Raw genomic sequence first — 21,940 nt, 5'->3', positions numbered from 1 at the left:
AGACCATAGACCCATGAATGGCTATTTTCATAATGGCATATTTTATTGTTGTGACCCGCCTTGGGGCCTTGTAGTAAAGTGTGGATAAGAAATTAATTAACTAAGTTAACCTTATCCATAGCAGAAGGGGAGACATCTCTGATTATCAGGTGCAGGGTAAGATATGGGGAAGAAAGTTTCTCCATGGGTTCCCAGTGTACAGTATCTGCCTGGATACTACTGGGAACAGACAGATGTGCTCCTTGAGGCTATGATCTGATCGAGGAAGGCAATTCTTAGGTTTTGTTTGTTTGTTGTATTAACACTTTTGATCTTTCCTCCTTTCAGACTTGCACTTTTCTGATAACAAGAGTTCACAATGCTACCGTTTTTTTAAAAAAATATGTCCTTCCATCTATCATCATCATCTCTGTATATGCCTTCCCCTAACCATTTGATGTTTCTTTTGAAGTTTAGGAAATCTTAAAAGTGTTAAGCATCTCTCTTCTTTTTATAACCAGGAAAAGAATATGCAATTCTGGGTGAAGATGTTGGGGTGAAAGTGTCTGTAGAGCAGGCTTATGTCTTTTCTGTCCATGTTTTTCTTTTTAAAATATATATTAAAAAATTTAGAGCAGTGATAATAAATTCTTGAATGTAAAGGTGATAGATGCTGCTGGGAGAGATACAGTTAACATTGTAATAGATGAACTTCACTATGGCAGTATTCCAGATGAGTTGACTGTTGAAAATAAAATGTTCCAGAAGAACTGGGAGAACAGGAAAGAAGCTAAAATAGCATGGTTTGTATGCCAGTGCTGAGAGAAGAAAGAGGAGGGGGAAGGCACAGAGAAGATAATTATCTTAAGTTAAACTATCTTCTTGGTTGAAGGGAACAGAATTTCAGAGATGCATCTGAATTATTTCTTGACTTCATCTGTTGGTGTCATCTTCGTGGCATTCTTCTGCTTCCTTTTTTTCCTTCAAGAGAGTACGGAATTAGGAAATGAGAGAACTTTGTGACAATTGATGTAGCACTATGACAAATAGACTTTAAAAATCTGAAAATGGAAAAATGGTGGGCCAAGGTGCCTGGATGTTTACAGTTTCAGTTGGATCTATGCAGGATGAGCTGGTAATAAACTTGATAGATTGGTAGACCAGTCATTATGTCAAAGGCTAGTCAAGTGGTTAGAGCATTGTTATTTTTTAAATAATAGCAAAGGACAGGATTTGGCTAATTACATAATGGCTCCCTACTGAAAGACTAGTAGTTTTATAGAGCACTGTGCCTGTTCACATCAAGGGCTCTCCAGTCCACAGCAAGCGGAGTAGACTGGCTGGTAGACGTGACTCTTGGGCACTTGTTCGTTGTTCCTCTTTTAATTAGAATCATAGAATTTTAGAGTTGGAAGGGACCCTGAGGATCATCTAGTCTAATCCCCTGCAAGGCAGGAATATGCAGCTGTAGCATACGGGGATCAAACCTGTAACTTTGTTGTCATTAGCCACCATGCTCAGCACTTTTTGCTATCTCATTAAGAGGAAGTAGAGGGACGCGGGTGGCACTGTGGTCTAAACTACTGAGCCTAGGGCTTGTCGATCGGAAGGTTGGTGGTTTGAATCCCCGCGGCGGGGTGAGCGCCCGTTGCTCGGTCCCTGCTCCTGCCCACCTAGCAGTTTGAAAGCACGTCAAAATGCAAGTAGATAAATAGGTACCGCTCCGGAGGGAAGGTAAATGGCATTTCCGTGCGCTGCTCTGGTTTCACCAGAAGCGGCTTAGTCATGCTGGCCACATGACCCGGAAAAACTGTCTGCGGACAAATGCTGGCTCCCTTGGCCAGGAAAGTGAGATGAGCACCGCAATCCCAGAGTTGTTCTCAACTTGACTTAACTGTCAGGGGTCCTTAACCTTTACCTTTGAGAAGAAGTAGACCACATGGTGTAACCAGTTTAAGAGAGAGCAGAACATTCTTGTGGGTGGTGGTGGGTTGTAGTTGGACAGTTGCATTGAGTGCAGAGAGAGAGATAGTCAAGAGTCCTGCAACACTTTGGAATCAAGGGGGCTTTTCATTCTTGCCATTGCTATCAGATGACTCCATGATGCAGTTACCGCTTACGCAAGGAAGTTCTTAACACTAGAATATTCTACAGATAATAGGTAACAGTGGTTAATTCTGACTTGTTAGTCCTCTCATCTCAACCTGGCTAGCCCTGAGGATTATTTAGGTTGCATTAAGTGTATACTTTACTCCCCTCCCCAAATCATGATCACTGGATAGTAAAACTGAACTGCATGACCCTAGTCGGGTGAAAGTGGCTTGTGACCAAGTCCTGTTGGAATCTACAACACAATTAAGTCAAAAGTGGCCAGCAAGTCTTACTATACTTAATGGGACTTAAAGTAATAATTAATTTTAGCCTGATTGTGGCCTGAATGTAGGACCAAATACAAGAACAGCACTCATCTTTTTCTTTCATTAGCCACCTACTGTTCTTGAGGAGAAAATCAGTTGGAATGCTGCTCAGTAACAAAAGGTATTCAGGTGAGGAAGAATTGCATGACCTCAGGAAATACATGGTGTAATACCAGTGATAAATTGGGTGTGTACCCCTCACACTGGTGATGTGAGCAGCTTTGCTTTCAGTTGTGTAGTATTGCCTTTCCCATAAAGTGAGTGGCTGGCATGATTTTTGGGTCCTTTCAGTGCTAGCTTAGCCATAAGGGAGCTACTTTTCCATGAGGAACACCTTTTGCATGGCCAGAGTAATGTTGAATTAACTCAAGCACTTGGCTTAGGACTATGTGGTGCCAACCATGAAATGAGCTGGTTGGGAGTGCTGATTTTCTGGAAAGGACACAGTTGGCCCTTGCTAGCATGAGTCCTGCTTAAGTAGAGTAAATAGTGAAAGGGTTTGGTTTCTCTCTGCTTGGGTAGGATTGCATAGACACTCAACCTGAGAGGTGAGGTTTTGGGAGCAAGTTGCATTCAGTGGTCTTGTAGACCTTCTCAATTTTCCCTCCAGCAATTCCATTCACTGCAGTAATCACAGCAACTATCAGTAACTTTGGAGTTGCTTGGCTGGGTGTATGTACATGCCAAAGGTGTTAGTATATTGCCAGTATTATAACTATCCTAAAAATAGTCTTCAAAAAATGTCTGGCATATCTGTTTAAAGCCTACATGCTGTATATATGGTCTTCCAGGTGGTCTTCCTTCCAGGGATTACTCAAAATCACTTCACCTTAGTTTCAGCAGTTGCATTTTGCCAGGTGCTGCCAAATTTTTATCTGGTATTTAAAGGAACCATTCTGCTTCTACTGACTTTGCTTTTCCTCTGGTTAACCAACCCAACCTTGCTTTGAGATGTGTGTGGGTACGTGACTGAAGAAATAGTTGAAAGCACAGATTGTGTTGCAGGAAAGGTTTTTATTAAATGATCTGGTGAGTTCTGATGTCCCAAGTTGGTCATCGGTGGAAAGAACAGAAAAACCTCTGGAGGAAGTCATAAATGTTCTGAAAAGCGACATTGTTTTGTGCTGGCATGTACAAGTGATTAGCAAAGGAACAAAGCTATTGTTTTTGATTAGGGGGAAGTCAAATGCATTGCTGCTGATACAATATTCACTGACAAGGTATAGTGAGGTAATTTATTTATTTTTACTGGGAGTTAAACTTGTGCAGACTAGGTAAACAGTGAATTGTTTTAAGCATTCAGTTAATTCTATGCAGCTTCACCAGTGAGTGTTCGGTAGAATTGCCTCCTGAGAGTAATGACTGTGGAGGCACTGCAAGCATTGGCATATCTTGACAGCTATCATAAAGATGTTTGCATTTGTATTTTGCCCTGTTACTCAGAGTGATTCACATACACCAGCTCAACAATTCCTACAGCAGCCTTGTAATGTACCTTAGTATTATTACCTCCACATTGTAATGGGGCTTGGAAGGGAGGCTGAGAGGCAAGTTGCCATTTAAGTTAATGGCTGAGATGAGATTTGAACCAGAGATTTCCTAATTCACAGCTCCCATGAACCAGCCACCACAAGGTATGGAGGTGAAATGGACAGCATTAGCCAAAGACAGTGGTGTCCAAACTTTTTTAGGTTGAAGCTGGTGAGCTTTTTTTAGGACTGAAGTTTTTGAGCTTTTCTAAGCGTTGGAGTTGAGCTTTTTAAAAGGATTTTACCCCAGGAAATAAACTGCCACAGGGCCGAATTAGGCCCCCAAAAGGGACTTTGGACATGGCTGGCCAAAGAAGACTTGTTTCCTTAAATAATGCTAAGTCCTTTTAGATAGCTCGGTTGGTTAGAGCATCATAACATCAAGGTTGCAGGCTCAATCCCCGTATGGGACAGCTGTGTATTCCAGCATTGTGGGGGGTTGGCCTAGATCAGAGGTTTTCAACCTTGTTGAGTCCATGGCTCCCTTGACCAACTGCATTCTTTCTCCGGCACCCCTGTGGGGCTCAGGAGCCCAGCTATGTCACCCCTTGCCTGCAGAGCTGGCAGCCTCTCACCCTTTTTCGAACACCCTCACTTGTGGAGTGTTCTGTCAGCCTCCTCTCCTCTTCTTGGAGTCCTCTGGGCAGCCGCTGCTGCCACCTCCGGTCTCTGAGCTGCCCCTGCCCCAAAGAGAGGTGCCTCTCAGAGGCACAATTCACCTGCAGAGCTTATAGCGAGGGCTGCTGCAATAAACAGCTGTGGAAGCCTTTGGGAGGCAGAGATGCCAGAGGGCATCAGAGGAGGGAGAGAAGGAAAGAGGGAAAGAGGCCAGTGTTGACCTTCATTCAAGGCACCCCAGGGTGCCACAGCACACTGGCTGAAAGCCAGTGCACTACATAGTCAGGGCAAAGTCAGGGAATTTGGACTGTTTCCTTTTGCACACTGGTTGAAAACCACTGGACTAGATGATCCTCAAGGTTCCTTCAAACTCTAAAATTCTATGAACCTATATGTGCTTCAAATCATTCGTTGCAGATTATGAGGGCTTTGTTGTTTTTTAAATATGGTTTACACTGGCCTGTAGGACTCCTGACTTGAATATTTGGGGGATGGTTGCTATATACTCCACCCTGTTGAGCCTTTTGTCTGTTCCTCTCTCCTTACTACTTTACATTGCAGTTAATTACTTAGTAATTATCAAGGGAAAGGAATGACCTGTGGCACAGCATTCTTGTGAAACCATCTGACATCTCGTAAAGCCTTCTGACACCCGAAGCATCTAAAGCTGTCTAGGAAATTAAGATATGTGATGTTAAAACCACCCCGTGGCTCATATTAATGGAATGCGTTGGAAAGAGCCTAAAAAGTGGAAGCTCAGCTGATGTCACCACAGCAGGGTTGGCTTTCAAAGGATGCAAGGATCACTGTCAGGAAAAGGAAACAGGAGACACACAGGAGCGGAAAGCAGGCAGAGCTGTTGAGCAAGCACAAAAGTAGGTTAAGACATTCCATAAGCAATGTGTAGTGGAAATTCTCTGCTAACAGAAGTATCTGCGCTGAGGAAGGAGAAGGTAATGATGGGGCACACAAAAAAGAGGACCGTCTTTTACGAAGCTTTTCTTCTATAGAAAGACGCACGCAGCCCCAAAGGCAGTAGACTTCAGAAGAAACACCCACCTTCTACTCCATTCAGTAGACTTCAGATGACAAAGCGTGAGGGAAGGGCTGTGGTTCCTGCTTTGGCTTTCTTTTGGTCAACAGGTACTAAAAATGGAAAGCGATGTCATTTGTGAACACTGTCTGGTTCCATGATATTTTGGACAGGTGGCTGAAGAAGAGAAAAACAGCCCCACCAGCAAGGGCGGGGGGAGATGCAAACTATAACTGAGGGCTGAAGGTTATGGGAGAAGCTAAAATGTGAATTTAAGCCTCATGTTGTTATACTGTGTCATAAATAGTTATGTTTTCAATTGAAAATAAAACTTCCTACTACTATTCCCTCTTATCTAGAAGCGTTGACAAAAATGGAAACACTAGTTGGTAAAGAGGATTTTCAACTTTTAATGCAATTGATCCCTGGTCAGCAACTCCCCCTCCCCCCCTCCAGAGGACCTCTTTTGCAAGGATCTGGAGAGTGCAAAATGGCCTTCTGCTCAGTTCCATGGCTATGGATTCTGTTCATTTATAGCTATTTGCCTCTGAGTTTGGCATTTGAGGGGCTGCCATTCGGAAGGCTGGTTCTGTCTAGTGACCCTGAGGAGTGTGTGCATTCACACACACACACACACACACACACACACACACACACGGATCTAAAGGCTTCAGTTGCAATGATAGAATGGGATGCCACCCACAGGATGTACCATTGGAGGAAGGGGAGAGGTGATTTTTGCTGACTCGCTCTGCAGCCTTCCTCCCTACAGTCCCTGTGGTCTCCAAAGAGCTACTCTGGAGGATCAGAGGACATAGGAAAATAGGAAGCAGCCTTATTCTGAGTCAGACCATTGGTCCATCTGCCCCAGCAATATCTACATTGGTGGACTGGTGAATTTTGCCTCCCCACCAACTTCCTCCAGTGATGATGATGATGCTCAGGATCTCTGACTCTTCTGGATAGCTCAGTTGGTTAGAGCGTGGTGTTGATAATGCCATGGTGGCAGTTTCAATCTCCGTATGGGACGGCTGCATATTCCTGCATTGGAGGGGGTTGGATTGGGTGACCCTTACGGTCCCTTCCAACTCTATGATTCTGTGAAGAGAAGGAACCCTTCTGTTTGTGGAAGAGCAAGTCTGGATCCAAGCCTGGTACTTTAGCATATAGCTGCTCTCAGTAGGTTAAATGTCTTTTCTCTATGCATAAAACCAATGTAGACATGCAGACAAAGCACTCCATACTTCGATCTCCTCCCATCGAGATTTCCATCCCAAGTGTAATACAGAAACTCATAACCAGTTTGGTGAAAATTGGTGCAATCAATCAGGTTATCTTTACCCACTGTGTAGTAATAATGTCTTGTGCCTCTTCTTGGAAGAATATGTAGTCTTGTGGTTACATATTCTTGGTTGTGGAGATAATGGATTTGTTACTTCAGGAATAATATATACCTGCCTACTAACATGCCCAAGAGATTGGCATTCCAGATTTTTATTTCTCTTTCATTGTATTGCTGTGTATTCTTTTGGAGGTACAGTATAGGGAAGAGGGCTTACTCAGTACAGTGGTGCCCTGCAAGACGAATGCCTCACAGGACGAAAAACTTGCTAGACGAAAGGGTTTTGCGGTTTTTGAGCTGCTTCGCAAGACAAATTTCCCCATGGGCTTGCTTCGCAAGACGAAAACGTCTTGCGTTTTTTTGCAAGTTTGTTTCCGTTAATACAGTTGCGACTTGACTTCGAGGAGCAACTCATAGAACGCGGTGTGGTCGCTTTTTTTGAGGTTTTTGGTGATTTTTGAAGCTTTTCCAGAACTTTTCCGACACCGTGCTTCGCAAGACGAGAAATTTGCTAGACGAAAAAACTCGCGGAACAAATTAATTTCGTCTTGCGAGGCACCACTGTATAGGGAAGAGTGCTCAGTTGACTTCCTCAGTGGGCAGACTGTTCAGAGCAAGATAGGTTTTGTTTCTACAGCAATGAAAATGCTATCTTTCTTGCAAAATCATTCGTGTTGGTTATTTCTGTATTTAATAGGAGGGAAAACAAGGTTCAGAAAGTCATACCTAATTGAGGGGTACTAGGTCAAAATTCATCGCTGAACACTGATTTGAACCAAATATTCCACAGTTCCATTGGATTGGGCCATAATGGATTCAGACAAACAAGATTTTCACGATTTTGATTAATGGCAAAGCATGCTGCTGGTTTCCTCCTTTTTAAAGCCACTATTGAAAATGGTTTTCTCCCACTTGCTGTTTATTTTGATGATGCTTATTGACTCCATGGTTTAGAAAGAGAGTTTTTAAGATCTCTTAGGCAGAAATCCTAGGCATGCCGACAGGGGAGTCAACCCCACTGAGGATAGTGGAACGAAACATGAATAGGATTTTATTGCCCTTTACACTTTTGTATAGAATGGGACCATATCTGAAATAATAAGCTTGGATTTTGTAAAGAATGCCATTCAGAGCTTGAACTCTAGAGTAGCAGGTTGATTTGGGGAGACATTGATTAAAGTCAATGTCAAATAACCGATTTAAGTTTTATAAGTATCGCATAGTGTTTGGTCTATCTTCACTGGGTTGTATTCGGTGCTTGCTAAAAGGTTTTTTTTTTAAGGGAGCCTACCCAGATATGTAAAGTTGATATGTATCTTAATACGTAATTTTATATTTTAATGTATATTTTAACAACTGATTTGATTTAGATTTTGAAATTTATTAGGTTAACTTATCATTAACTCTGGAACTTATCATTTTATTCTCTGGAAACCACTTAAAGGTTTTTAATGAACAAGCAGTATACAAACTCCTAAAGAGTTCCCACTCATTTTATAATCCCAGTCTCTTCTGAAGAATTAAAACATACTGCTTTGCAACTAAATAGAGCATTTATACTATCTAAGAGCATGATCTAAAACATTTGAACATACAGTGTACTACCAAATAATGGATTGTAGCCACCCAACTAAGTAATACTTGGAGTAGTCACACTGACATCAGTGTACATGGCCAACGTACGTCTGTTAATGTCAGTCATCATGCTATGATGATGACTTGGCTGGAATCAACCCTGAATCTTAAATTGCTGAGCAATTTAATGACTTTTTATTTGGGTCCTTATTTACACTTGGAATGATGACGAGGAAGAGATCCTTGACTTGACGACTTGTGTCTCTGAACTTTTTCAGAAGCAGAGCCCAGCAGTGAAAAAGCAGGGCATTGCTTCTCAGTGAGATGGGAAAAGCAATATTCTCATAGTCTTTAAGTCACATTGATTTCTGTGGGAGAATAAAGTGCAGCACTGCTCCCTTTGAAGCCAGTGAGACTTAAAATTGCCGTAGCTAGTTGCCTATGCTGTTCGGTTGACAGTCATAATATTTGTAGCTTTGTGCAATAATACATGACATGACTTATTGTTTTATCTCAAAAGCGTGATTTCCTCCCGCCCCAACTGATTTTTTTTTGCTCCTAAATAGAAAAACATGTTTTAACTCAGTGACCTTGTGCAGACATAACCTTTAACCACGGTTTGTTTTCCTTAACCAGAGGCGTGGTTTTGGATGATCCCATCTAGGTTTATTAAGCCAAGACAAAAAATGAACCATTTTCCAACTCTTACAGTCAGTCCCTTTTCTCCTTTGTTTGTGGTGTGAGCAATCAAACCAAAAGTCCCTAATTAAGCATAGTTTTCCATGTAGTCCAAGCAAGGACACTATACTTGCCAGCGGCGGAACAAGCCAGGATATTGAACCATGGTTTGAAGCTGGCTTTATTCTACACACAGAGAGACAGCTGCACAGTCTGAGCAGAATTAATAAGAATAGTAGGGATGATACCCATAGACAGCTAGATTCCTCGGGAAGCTTAATAAGCTGAGCATGGAGGTGATGGACTACATCTGCCTCTGCTTGTCCCATCAGCTATGTAAAGAGATACTTCCTCTGCATATGGAAATTCTATATAGCAGTAATAGCTTACTAGCCACTGATACCCTGTCCTCCATGAATGTTTCTACCCCTCCTTAAAGTCACCCTAAAGTCACCCATCATCTTCACAATTGAATTCCAAAACTTAAAAGAAGCTTTTGATATTTTTTTTAAAAAAGAAGTATCTTCTTCCCTGGATATGGCTGCCCAACCAGCTTCGTCAAGTTGACCCTGTGTTAATAGTAACTCTGAGAACGGGAGAAAAAAATTCACTTGAGCAAATGGAATCTCAGTAGGAACATCCGTGGTATCTCATTTCAACAGTGGCTGTAAACCTTCTCTCATTTAACTCTCAGAAGCCAGTAGCCCATGTCTTAAGAAAAATATGACAACCCTACCCTAGTTGTTCTTAATCTCTACTGCATATTATAAAAAAGAAGTTGGGCCGTTGCTGTTCTCGAGCTAAAATAGCTTTCTGGATGTTCCTTCAGGTATAGCTCTCAAGCCACTTCACAGAGGGCAAAATAAGGGTGTGACAGCCTTCTGGTCTTCACCGTGGAGATGTTTATTTTAAGCGTTCATGTCTACTTAGCTTTGCTAATGCTATACTGCAATATCAGATGGTCTCTTGAGACTTCAAGGGGTGGGTTGACTATTTTTAGCATGGTGGATGATGTTTCAGATCATGCAATGGTACTTTGGAGGTTCTGTTACCATATACAGACATGGGTTGCCTCTGTGTGTGTGTGTGTGTGCGTGTGTGTATGTGTGTGCACGCGCTTCAGTTTTTGAAGATGAGATATAACATCTTGGTCAAGGGTTTGTAAAGGCAAATTCCAACTCTTCAGGAAAGAAAGACAGACAAAGGTAAAGTCTACAATGCCTTACGACAGTTTTAAAAAATGCACAACAGGCTGCTTATTGTCTCCAGTGAAGTAATTTGATGATGGGGAAAGGCAGCTTGCATATTTTGGCATCCTCGTCATTTGTGTAGCTCCACCAATGGGCATAGTGCTTTGCAGAGTAACAAAATTAAAAGCGGGAGAAAGAAAAGTCCCAGTCGCGAGGAAGCTTGTGAAGCACGTTTTTCAACAGTAAGGGAGACAAAAGAGAGGCGTTATGGAGTCTCCTTAGTGAACTGGCCTGTACTGGAAGTAGTGTGAATTCCCATTCCCAACAGAAGTCCCGCCTCAAATTAAACATGGGATCTACGGTTGCTAGCGTGGGTTGCAGTTTCCAGTGGCTTAGCGCTTTGTTTTATTTGGTAATTTGCTTCCTGTTTCCTTTTGGCATCAGCGTGGAAGAGCATAAATCTAGATTTACGAAACTTTTGTTAAGTCCAGCTATCTTAGCATAGTGGCAGTAGGAAGAAAATAATGGCTAGATCTTGAGGGAGCCTGTATGTAGATCACTGGAATCTAATGGAACATGAGTTTAGTTCTGGATTTTTGCCTAACTCTTCCAGGTATGGTACTTTCATTGACTTATACCAGTCATCTAATATAAATAAATAATTCAAACTTCAAATCTTCGATCCCCTACTAATTGGGGAAGCTGTGGAATAAAAATAAACCTGAAATAAGTATGTAGTACAGATGAACGCCTAGAGTTTGATGTTCTGATCTTTGTTCAGAAGTATATCCAGATATTGTAATTTTTTGAGTGGGGGAGGATGGAGGACTATGCTTGGTGATTTCATTTTAATGTAGGTGATTGGTTGGAGAGCATGAGTTTTGGGTTGAACTTAATGTAGCTGATGGGAGTTGATGTGCATTACAGCAGTGAGGGTACCATAAGATGGCTCATTTTCTCTCCTTCCTTCATCCATACTCAACCAGCTTCTCTTCTTTCATCACCCTTGTTTATATTGATGAGTCTACTAGCAAGGGAATACCACAAAGGTCCTTTGTAAACACGTCGTTTTGAATTTAAGGACTATTGCTGCAGTCGGCAATTAAAATAACTGAATGAATCAATGAAGGGGGAAATGCAACCGGGACCTTATGAAGGGAGAACTATGTGATTGTTCAGAATACAAGTAGGCATCTATGCTGCTTATGTTTTCAGAGTACCTAAACCGGCAGATCATTTCAGTTCCCCTCCCTCTCTCCAGAAGATTTCTGTTCTCTGTTGGTGTGTGAATTATGATTTCCAATTATTCTTCAGATCATGGTCATCTCAGCAGCCCTGTTGGAGACACACCAGGCGCACTGCTGCACACGACTCCTGTGTTAGGACCAGAGGTTGTGGCTGGGTGTGTAGTTTTATTTTTTGGCTGTAATGAAATAAAGTTTAATGGGTCTGATCCCAAGAGGGAAGCGAGACCATCTGGATAGCAGAAGGTTAGGCCGAGTGATGTTTTGCGAAGAGTGGCCCACAGACTCACCCAGACTAGAGTATCTGGTAAATGTGTGTCCAATTGCTGCTTGCATTAAGAGAGCTTTGAAATGGTGCCTCTCGGATCTGCAGAGCCAGCAGATCTGTTGCCACTGCTGTGACGCAGGAGATAATTCTGTTGGGCAAGCAGCAGCATGGGGGTGGATCTACAGCACAGGATGTGTAATGTCAACATGAAGCATTGGAGCTGGCACTAAGAAGAGAAGCAGCCATTTCATGCCAGTGCAGGAAGTCTAAATAGATTTCCCTCTCTCTCCCCCACCGCCCCTCAACGCTCCACATCTTGTCCTTTATACTACAGCCTTCCCATTCTGCAATAAAGCAGCACCTTTGTGTGTTGTCATCTGAAAAGTTCAACCCAGCAGGATTTCTTGGCTTCAACCCCCCCCTCTCCCCCCACAAACCTGCCTTTTAATTTCTCCTGAAGCGATTGAAGGATATTCCAAAAGCATTGTATAACGAGGGCTGGGAAGGGGAGGGTTTCACAGATCTGGAGAAAAGGAAGCATTCAGTCATGTGAAAAGTCCTAAGCTTCTGATGAAGCTCCATTGTCACATGCAGAGATCCCTTTGTCTCCAGCGCAGAGGCTGTTTTGTTCAGTAGCCGCAATCATCTGAGAACATTGTGCTGTAGCTGTTAAGTGGAGAAGGGTACAGAATACTGCAAATGATACGGGATAGACCATGCAATTATGTAATTGCTACGTAACAGTAGAACGCTATCATGGTTGTCTCTTAAACAGGAAGGTCCTATAGATTAGGTGGCCTTTTTCTTCCTTCTATATAAAACCATGCCGTTTAATTAGCAGTGCCACCGGTAGGTTTTGTGTTGGCAATTAAGAGAAACTCTGGAAGAAAAAACAACAAACGGCACATGTTAGAGGACCTCTCATAAAGGAAATTCCCAAATGCTCATGGGGAGATCTGCAAGGTCAGAATTTAGTGACCTGTATGGCTGTTGATTTCTCTGTCAAGTGCATTTGAAAATTGGCTAATAATAATAATAATAAATACAGCTACAGCTTGAAGCATTCCAGTGTTTTACTCAGTTATGAGTACAGAACATCCTTCTTGATTTTCTGTTGCCTAATCAGCAGGATTTGTAGCCTGCAAATAGATACCTTTCTTAGATGTTATTTTAATGGCTTGACTCGATTCAAATGAGGCCTTAGTCGTGAGGTGTAATCTGCATTTCCCAGAAGCACATGGGATGGGAAGGTACACATGAAACAAGAGTTGTGTAGCTGGAACCTTATCTTGCTCACTTTCCACTAGCTTCTGCAAGAAGGTTTTTTTTTTTAAGTGAGTTAGGACGTGCGTTTTTATCTAATCTATGCCTGACTGTTCAAGGTTTACATTTAGTTACAGTGAGATTGGTGGCTGGTCACCTCACACAAACTCTTCCTACATTGGTGCCAATGGCATTGCAAGAGTGGGCACCTTCGTTTACATTCACGTCCAGAATCTCACACTGAATGAAGCTGAAGTTAGCCGTTGGGGATGGGTGCAACTCACTAATCTTTCTTGTTAAAAGGTAGCTTCACTGCATAGTGAAGAGCTAACACAGTCCCTCCTTTTTTCTACCTGCATTCCTCTCCAGTTCTTTATACCATAGAAATGCTTTTAATAAGTGTTGATTTTTTTATTATTCTCCATTCAGATAGGTTTCTAAATACATTGCTCATGTTTACCCTTCTCTGTGTTATTGGTTGATTGGGAATTGCAGTCTGTGGGCGCAGATCACCAGGATCTTCTGTGCAGAGACCCATTGAAATGAGTAGCTCAAGGCCAGTTGGGTTACTTCCATTCATCGATGCAGGGCTTGGCAGGAGAAGTTAGTAGTAGAGGCCAACTTCTGATGGATGGGGCTCAACTCTTGCCTTGCAGATATTCTGGAGAACTGCTGGAAACTGGCTGAAACAGGTTGCTGGGGAATTGAAAGGATAATATTGAAAGACACTTTATGTGACTGTTGTTTCATCTTTCTATCCATGATGGCAATATGCAAAGCAGAGTTTCTTTGACAAAGACCAATTGAGTAACACTTTGATTTCCCATTGACCATAGTGCTGGTAAATATGGTTCCTGGCATGTCTGGGAGTAGGAACAGTGTTAGAAACTCAGATACATAAGCAAGGTGCCAAATGGTGCCAAAACGGAATGTCTAATTGCCATTTTTGGGTAAGATGGCTCTGAAGTCATATTTTTCAAATGATGAACTGACTGTGATTGATTCTCAGTTAAACATCTGGCTAGTTCAGATGATACCCTTGAGCCAGGTTAAGAGCTTTGGGAACTTAAAGAAGAAAAGTCACTTGATCCAGGGAGAGTCCATATCTGTAGTGGTCTATTCCTACCACTTTTTCTTAAAGTTGACTGCTCCTGCTCAGGCTGCACCGAAAAAGCATTTTGGTTCCAGAAATTCATTCCGATAGTACAGTGTGTGTGTGTGTGTGTGTGTGTGTGTATATATATATATGGGATAGAATTCTACAGGACGTGGTATTAATGTGTAAAAACAGAGTCCAGATCTAATGATCCCCAGGCATGTCTCCCCAGATGGAGGAGATGTCAGGCACCATCTTGGCCGATAGCTAGGTGCAAAATATGCTTAGCTCATTTCGAACACTGACTAGGAATGAACCCAAGCTGGGTGTGGTGTGGTAGATCCTGGGCAAGAACAAGGAGCAATAGCAATTGAGTTGCCCCCTTCGCCAGATAGATAGCAAGTTTTGATTTCGCCTAGATAGCAAGTTTTGATTTGAAAAGTTTTGTAGGTGTTGGGCCTTGCCATGTGAACTGTTCTGGTCTATTGTTTTTCAAGAGACTTATTTAAAAGTCTGACTGGTTTTCTAAGTAGTTTCCTCTGGGCTGAGCTTAAAGGGTAGTGGTAATATAGGCTGCCTAGCATACTTCAGGTTCCAGGATCAGAATCTTCTGCAGGCTCAACTACTGACATGTGGTGTGGATCAAGTGTTGGGTTTTAGAGATAAAGAACATGGGTCCCATTGGCCACTTACTTGGCCGTGAAATTCACTGGGTCATCATATAGCCGTTCACTTTGTCTGCCTAATGTACCTTACAGGGTTACTGGAGGACAGAATGAGAGAAGTCCCATGTGTGCATCCCTTCATGGAGGGAAGACACATAAAGAGTTGTGGCTTTACTGTGGATATGCTTCCCATGACTGCAAAGAGCTTGTAAATTTAGCTAATTAGCTAATTATTAATGACTAAGGGTGTCTGGGGAAGATATCAATTAGCTAATAGGACATGTTGGCCAAAAGGAAGTAACAATCTTCACATAAGGACCCAGTGTCCATTGTTTTGCAGTCATCATAAGACTTAAGATCCTCATACATTCCATTTTAGTCACATGCCTTGCGAGTCACTTTGGCTTTAGGGCAGCACAACAGCAGATATTATCACCGTGTTTCTCTCTCTCTCCACTTGCAGAAGCTTCTGTACCTTGAGCTATTTATGGGCGCATCATGCCAGTAGGGACAAATGTAGTAAAACGTTGTGCTTTCCCGTTTTTCAGGAAGATAACAACTTCTCTGGGTCTTTTCCTCCTTCCTCTTGCTGAGGACTAATATACCCACAGTCCCTAAGCAAAGTGATACTACTAATGGGTCCCTTATGACTTTCAACACTATTCTGTATTAACTCCCCTTATGTAGCAGATGAATGGCCACTTCTTTTTCGAGAGCTAATGAACAGCATAAAGAGGGAGGTAGGCTAGGAAATCTTTCTAAGGTCACCGGTCTCCTTAATAATGTTATTAGTCCCCCTGTTTCAACCCCCCCCCCAAATATGAAGCAACAGAGGGAGAACAATATATAATTAATAGCATAATAAAAACAAATATCAGCATAGTTATACCTTTTAGGGTATTCAAAATGAGTCACAAGTGTTTAGATGCAGCACAAATGGGACCAGAAGACCTTATTTTGGCTGTTGCTTGGATATTGACCATCTGATTGTTCAATTCTTGCCTTTCTTGGCTTGTACTGGTTGAATCCAGGATATGTGTTACTGAGAGAGTGTGTGACCCAAACCATCTGGAGGAATGTTAGGCTGCTCCTAAAATGTCTTCGTTGGACTTGAGAATTGTCTCAGGCATCAACCATTTGTAAACATTCCCTTTTTGAACACGGTACTTGAGTGGGTGGTTGCGGATCAGCTCCAGACACTTGGATTACGTGGATGATATGAACTGAGTTTAGTGCTGAAACCATGATAGACTTGGAGGAAAGGAGACAAGGGGAATGTGACCGTAATGATCACCTTGGACCTTTCAGCAGCTTTTAATAACCTCATGGACCCTATCTCTCAGGTGGGAATCAGCTGTGGTTTCATTTCATGACAGACTTAATGCTGAAAATGGGTCGCGGGGACTTCTGCTACCGCTGGACCCCATGCTGTTGGAGCCACAGAATCCTGTTCTGCTCCCACATGTTACTTAACATCTACATGAAACCACTGGGGATGTTTGGGCGAGCCATTTGGAGTGCGGTGCCATTGATGGTGCCGATGACACCCAACTTGATTTCTTAATTTTAACTGATATGGATGTTGCAATGGTGGTGGTGAATGGGTATGTGGAGTCAACAGTGGGTTGGATGAGAGCTAATAAACTGAAGCTCAGATAAGAATTATCCCCCCCCCCCAGATAAGAATAGATGGAGCTGCTGTGAATGGGTGGTTTAACTGACCAAGGAGGTGGTAGCCAACCTGTTGATAAAGTCACACTGACCATTGAGGGTCATGGCTATAGTTTTCCCTGATGGGTGAGGTGATGTGGGTGGTAACAACGGAAAGGGGCTTTTCTAGGGGGGTGCCATGTTTGTGAAATTCCCTCCCCAGAGATGGCTGCACTGCAAGATTTTTTTTTTTTGGGGGGGGGTCAAGTTAAGCCATTTATGTTTTCCTAGGCATATGGTGGTTTTTAGTACTCTTGACTATATTTTACTAGTCCTACTTGTTCTTTATGCTAATATTAGGGTCGTGTTCCCCCCATGACATTTTACCAGTTGTGTTTGTTTGTGTTTTTCTGCTTGTGTTTGTTCGGTATATACATTTATATCGCACCAAAAAATAACACAAATTTTCTAAATCTCAGTAATCAATGCATTCACACTATAAAATAGACAAAGATTATTATCCCCAGGGCTTCTCCCCCAGCTGGAACTCGCTGGAACTCAGTTCCAGCACCTCTCAGCTGGGCACCATTGACATTATAAGAGAACGAGGGAGGTGTTCATGGAGAGTTCTATCACCTCTTTTTATGGGGGGGGGGAATAGCACTGATTATTCCCACGACGGAGCTGTGGCTTGCTGAATCCCACCTAGTGAATTGGTACACAGGTCATACTCTTAAGTCATAAAAACCTAAACTTGCTTAGCTTCAGCAACAGATTTTTGCCCTCAGCCTTTACACTCTTCTCTTCATCAATTCTAGCTCTCTTTCAGTCTTTCATATTTGATTTATATTAGACGTGGTATGCATGTGTTTTGCCCATTGGTCTGGGCAGTGGTTCTATAACTTCCGCGTTCGTGATTAATAATTATTTAGTAGGAGACTAATGTATCGCCTGAGAGACATTTCAGTTCTGACCCAGGGCACTCAGCCTGAAATAGAAAATATTAATACCCTAAAGAAGAGCCCTGTTGCAGGAGAAGACCAAAGGCCTATCTAAGAGGGTAAGGATTTGCTGAGCCAACAAATTGAACTGGAATACAAAAAAGGGAGGTATGAGGAGGTCCGGGAAACATGCTAAGGAAAATAAGTAATAGAAAAATGGAGTGGTTTTTTAATCATTTTTATTTTGTATTTTTTTTCTTTTTCATTTTGTACTGTAATATCTTAAAAAAATCTTAATAAATATCTTATAAAAAAGAAGAAGACCAAAGGCCTATCTAGTCCATCATCTTGTTCCCCAAAGTGGCCAATCAAGATACTTCAGAGAAGTCTGAAAGCAGAAGAATGGGTCTCCCTGGATGTTATATTATTATGAATAATATTTCAATGAAAGAATTTCAGTTATAGGAAATCAAGTAGAAAAAGAGAGATGGAAAAAAGTGCAAATAAAAAATAACAACGTTGTGTGTTGTTCCCTAAATGTTATTCTCCACTGACTGGCATTCAGAGGCCATGCCAACTCTGAACTTTGTAGACCAATGTCTTCCCACTCTTTTAAAAAATATTTAATTCTTCTGACAGTTTAAAATTAAATTTTGGAATCTGGTGGGGGTTAAGTTTGGTTTCAGAATGAGCAATGAAGTCTTGAGATGTATTCTTTGTGGTAAAACAGGAGTAAGAAATAAACACCTCTTATTATAAGACAGTTTACCAGTGATCCCTGGAATGCAAAGGGAAGGAGAAGGGATAACAAATTATTCCAAAGACACCCAGGTCTGATATAAATGCTTGTAGAGCTTTTGATGGCAACTTTCCCCACTCCAGACCCTGAATATAGGAACCTATCAAAGATGAAGATAATTATTGGAGTTTGGGTCCCGTCCCCCACACTTTTGAGAGGTGATAATGGAAACTAACAAGCTTCATCCCACAAATGATTTCTGAAAAATAACGAAAAAAGAATCGACTGAATATTTTAAAGATGAAATTGGGAAAACCATGTTCGCCATCTCCCCATGCATATTAAACCACAGGGAACCGTGGGGATGAGATTGATGAACTGGCTGTTCTTTTGTATTGCTCTGATGTGGAGGAGTCTTGTCTCTCCTATCTTCTGACCTTGCTGTTTTAAGCTGGGATGTCCTGGAAGTCTTGTAACTTCAGATGAACCCAAGCAGCATTAAAGAAAATCCATGGAAGCCATGAACGTCAGCCATGATGAGGGATGCATTCTAAAGAGCTAGTCTGTGAAGCAACTTTTCGAAGGGCATCATCTGTAGAGCAGCAACCCGTTTCATTTGGTTAATGGTTGACCTATTTCTGCTGTTACGTTTCCTGGAATGCACTCTAATATAGAGTATGCTCTAAACACGATGGAGATAACAACAAGGAAAGTCAAATCTGTCATAGATCTGAAGTCATCATTGCTGGAATATTTTGAAAGATACTGTAGGGTTTTTTTTGGAAATGATAAGAACTTTATACACCAGGGTTGCTTTATTTGGAAGAAAACGATTAAGTCCATATAGAGGCATTCATGGTTCCTTTCCATCCAACAAAATGTTTTGTACCAGTGTTTCTCTGGGTGATAGCTTTTATCTCCCAAAGCTGAAATTCTCTTTGGACTCTGCAGTTAGGTGAGTGAATAGCAAGTTAGACTCCTACCCACACAGTCAAATAAGTGCATATATATATATATATATATATATCCACTCACACACCCACAGTGCTTTTTTTTGGGGGGGGGGATGCAGGGGTATGCATACCCCTAAACATTTTATGAATCTGTACTTTTGTCCATTTACTATATCCCCCCCCCAATTTGAACTATAAAATGGTGATTTTATTGAGTCAAAATGAGAGTACCCTAAACATTATTTTTTTTTATAGAAATGTGGTCTCAAATGACTAATACAAGTGTGTTGGGGGGGGGTTAGTGGGCTAGTAATAAATTTACAATGTAAAACAAATTTTAAAACAGTAGATAAAAATAATTTGTCATTCAAATCAAGGTGCATTAAAAACCAGTGGTTATGATGATGACGATAATAATAATAAACGTTTTCCTGTCGCGTTTCCAGAGGTGAGATGCTGTGGCTGATCTCTAGTGCAATCTCAGAAGAGATCTTGATAGTTAAGACAGGTTTGTATGGGAGCAGGCAACCCAGCTCATTTACGATTTTGTGGATCCAAACCAGCACCTAGAATTGTGCCCAGAAACAAATTGGCAGGTTGGCAAGTTGTGTTCTCTGGTACCAATCAGCAGCCTCGCTGCTGCATTTTGAGACAACTGGAGTTTCCAGACAAGACTTCCAAGATGGATCCATGTACAGCCCATCACACTGATCTAATTTGGCTTTTAATTAAGGTGTGCATGGCGGAGGGCAAGTATTTCCTTTATATGCGTGAGCTTTTTACTTTGGATATTTTCAAGTCACATCCACCCACCCCACCCTCAATGCTAACATCCTCATTCTCTTGGGGAATGTGTCTTCCACAGATCCTTCAGCCTGTACCAAATCTAGTAACTTTGATTTATAGGGGATTAATCCTGTCCGCCATGAGGTTACACATGAGTGAGACCAATTGCTTTCACATGAAGTATCCATTATGCTGAGAGGAGGTGGAGAACATCATAATCTTCCCTGAGCACTCTGACTGGGGGATGATAGCTTGACCCGTGTGCCCTCAATTAGAGTAGTTGTATCTCTGTGAGTGCACAGGGCAGGGTACTCTTGGTGCTGGCCCCTCTGTTATGGATCAACCTCACAAGGGAAGCTCTGCACTCTCCTTTATTGTTGTCAGTCTTGCTGGAGAGAAAATAGGGTTCCTTTATTATTATTCTTGGAGGCTGTTTTGAAATTATTATAAGATAATTTTACTCGCGACATTTCTGGTTTCAGCTTTTGAAGGCGAATGGCCGTCAGTGTTGTGGGACCTGCTTTTGTTTTCTGCTATGACCCCGAGATCTGCTAGTCAGAAAGGGGTACGGAATAGAGTCTCAAGTGAGGTGGCAGAGGGACATGCTCATGGAATTTAGGGAACTCTGAGCACATTTTCTGTGCAGGAATTTGTTTTCACATACCCTCCAGTATTTCTCCGATTATCATTTGTTATCTATCTATCTATCTATCTATCTATCTATCTATCTATCTGTCTATCTATCTATCTGGGTTGCCCCAGCCATTCTGGGTGACTTCCAACATATATAGAAACATAATAAAACATCACACATTTTTAAAACCTGCCTTCAAATGTCTTTTAAAGGTTGTATAGTTACTTACATTTGGGACTAGAATTGGGGTGTTTTTTTTGTGTGGATTTTCTTTAAGGGATTGTTGAAGAAGACCTCTCTGTTCATCACGTTGTACCTCCAAAGTATGAATTGAAAATGATTACACAAATATTATTTAAGAATGCCTCAGAGGTGCGGGTTTCTGGTTTGAATTACTGCAGGCCTTCAGGGTTCCTGCTTTGTGCTTCTAGAAAGGCGATCTCCACTTTAATCCCCCCCCCCCCCAATACTCGCCCATACGGACAGCTGCTCAGTTTCAGAAAAGCAAATTGGAAGGCTTTCCCCAAAGAGGAAAGGGCATGCGAACAAAGTTCAGTAGTACTAACACACTATAAAGTGCAATATCTGGCTCCTGGCCCAAATGATTTGGCTTTTAGAGATGGGGGGGGAGGGGGGGTCCAGGAAATGCTTTGTTTGAAACGAAGAGGAGAAGCATGCAACAAGGCATAATAGCTGGCCCTTTTGTGTGCTGTCTTGGCCAGATGGTATGTTTGCTGCCTTCAGCAGGAGAAAAAAAAAAAGTTTGACTATATAGGAAGTCAAGTTTCAGATACTTAATAGGTTCATTTGCCTGGACAGAATTTAGGCTTTTCTGACTTGTTGGCTGCTCTGTGTGTGCGAGAGCGAGAACAACTCGTCCTGTTCTGAGAAGCCATTGCCCTAACCACTGTTGATGTATTTTCCTTCATAGTGTCAAGACAGCAGGGTTCCCCCCCCTACAAGGAAGAATTTGCATCTTCCAAGCTGAGTAGAAGCCTGTCAACCATAAATGGAGACCCAAAAGAAGCTCAAGAAACCAGGAAATGCCTGGTGTGTGTGTGTGTGTGTGTGTGTGTGTGTGTGTTGTCAATCATCGGACAGACCATAAAACACAATTGGAGGATCTCCCATTAATTTGATGGGTCATGAGTGGTAACTGTCAGTTCTGGGCTTGATGGTGAGGAACTTCCCCTCTTGATATCTAGCCTGTGATCCTATTCCTCATTATTATGGTTAGGCAAACTAAGGCCTGAGGGCCGGATCCGGCCCAATAGCCTTCTCAATCCGGCCCGTGGACGGTCCTGGAATCGGCGTGTTTTTACATGAGTTGAATGTGTCCT

The 21,940-nt window shown here is 42.0% G+C and overlaps 1 protein-coding gene and 1 long non-coding RNA gene across 7 annotated transcripts in view; one reads left to right on the top strand and one right to left on the bottom strand.

The window, feature by feature from the left end:
• ZNF462 (zinc finger protein 462) overlaps positions 1 to 21,940 on the top strand; it is a 146,136-nt gene that overhangs the window by 7,710 nt on the left and 116,486 nt on the right. The window lies entirely within an intron of this gene.
• Positions 11,593 to 21,123, bottom strand: LOC309522197. Its single transcript, XR_014214969.1, has 3 exons — positions 20,830 to 21,123; positions 13,597 to 13,832; positions 11,593 to 12,753 (listed from the first exon to the last, which is right to left on the bottom strand). It is a non-coding gene; the product is annotated as an uncharacterized lncRNA (long non-coding RNA).

This window comes from Podarcis vaucheri (assembly GCF_965113315.1).
Source record: "Podarcis vaucheri genome assembly, chromosome: 17".
NCBI lineage: Eukaryota > Metazoa > Chordata > Lepidosauria > Squamata > Lacertidae > Podarcis > Podarcis vaucheri.
This window is presented reverse-complemented; position numbering and strand designations above follow the sequence as displayed.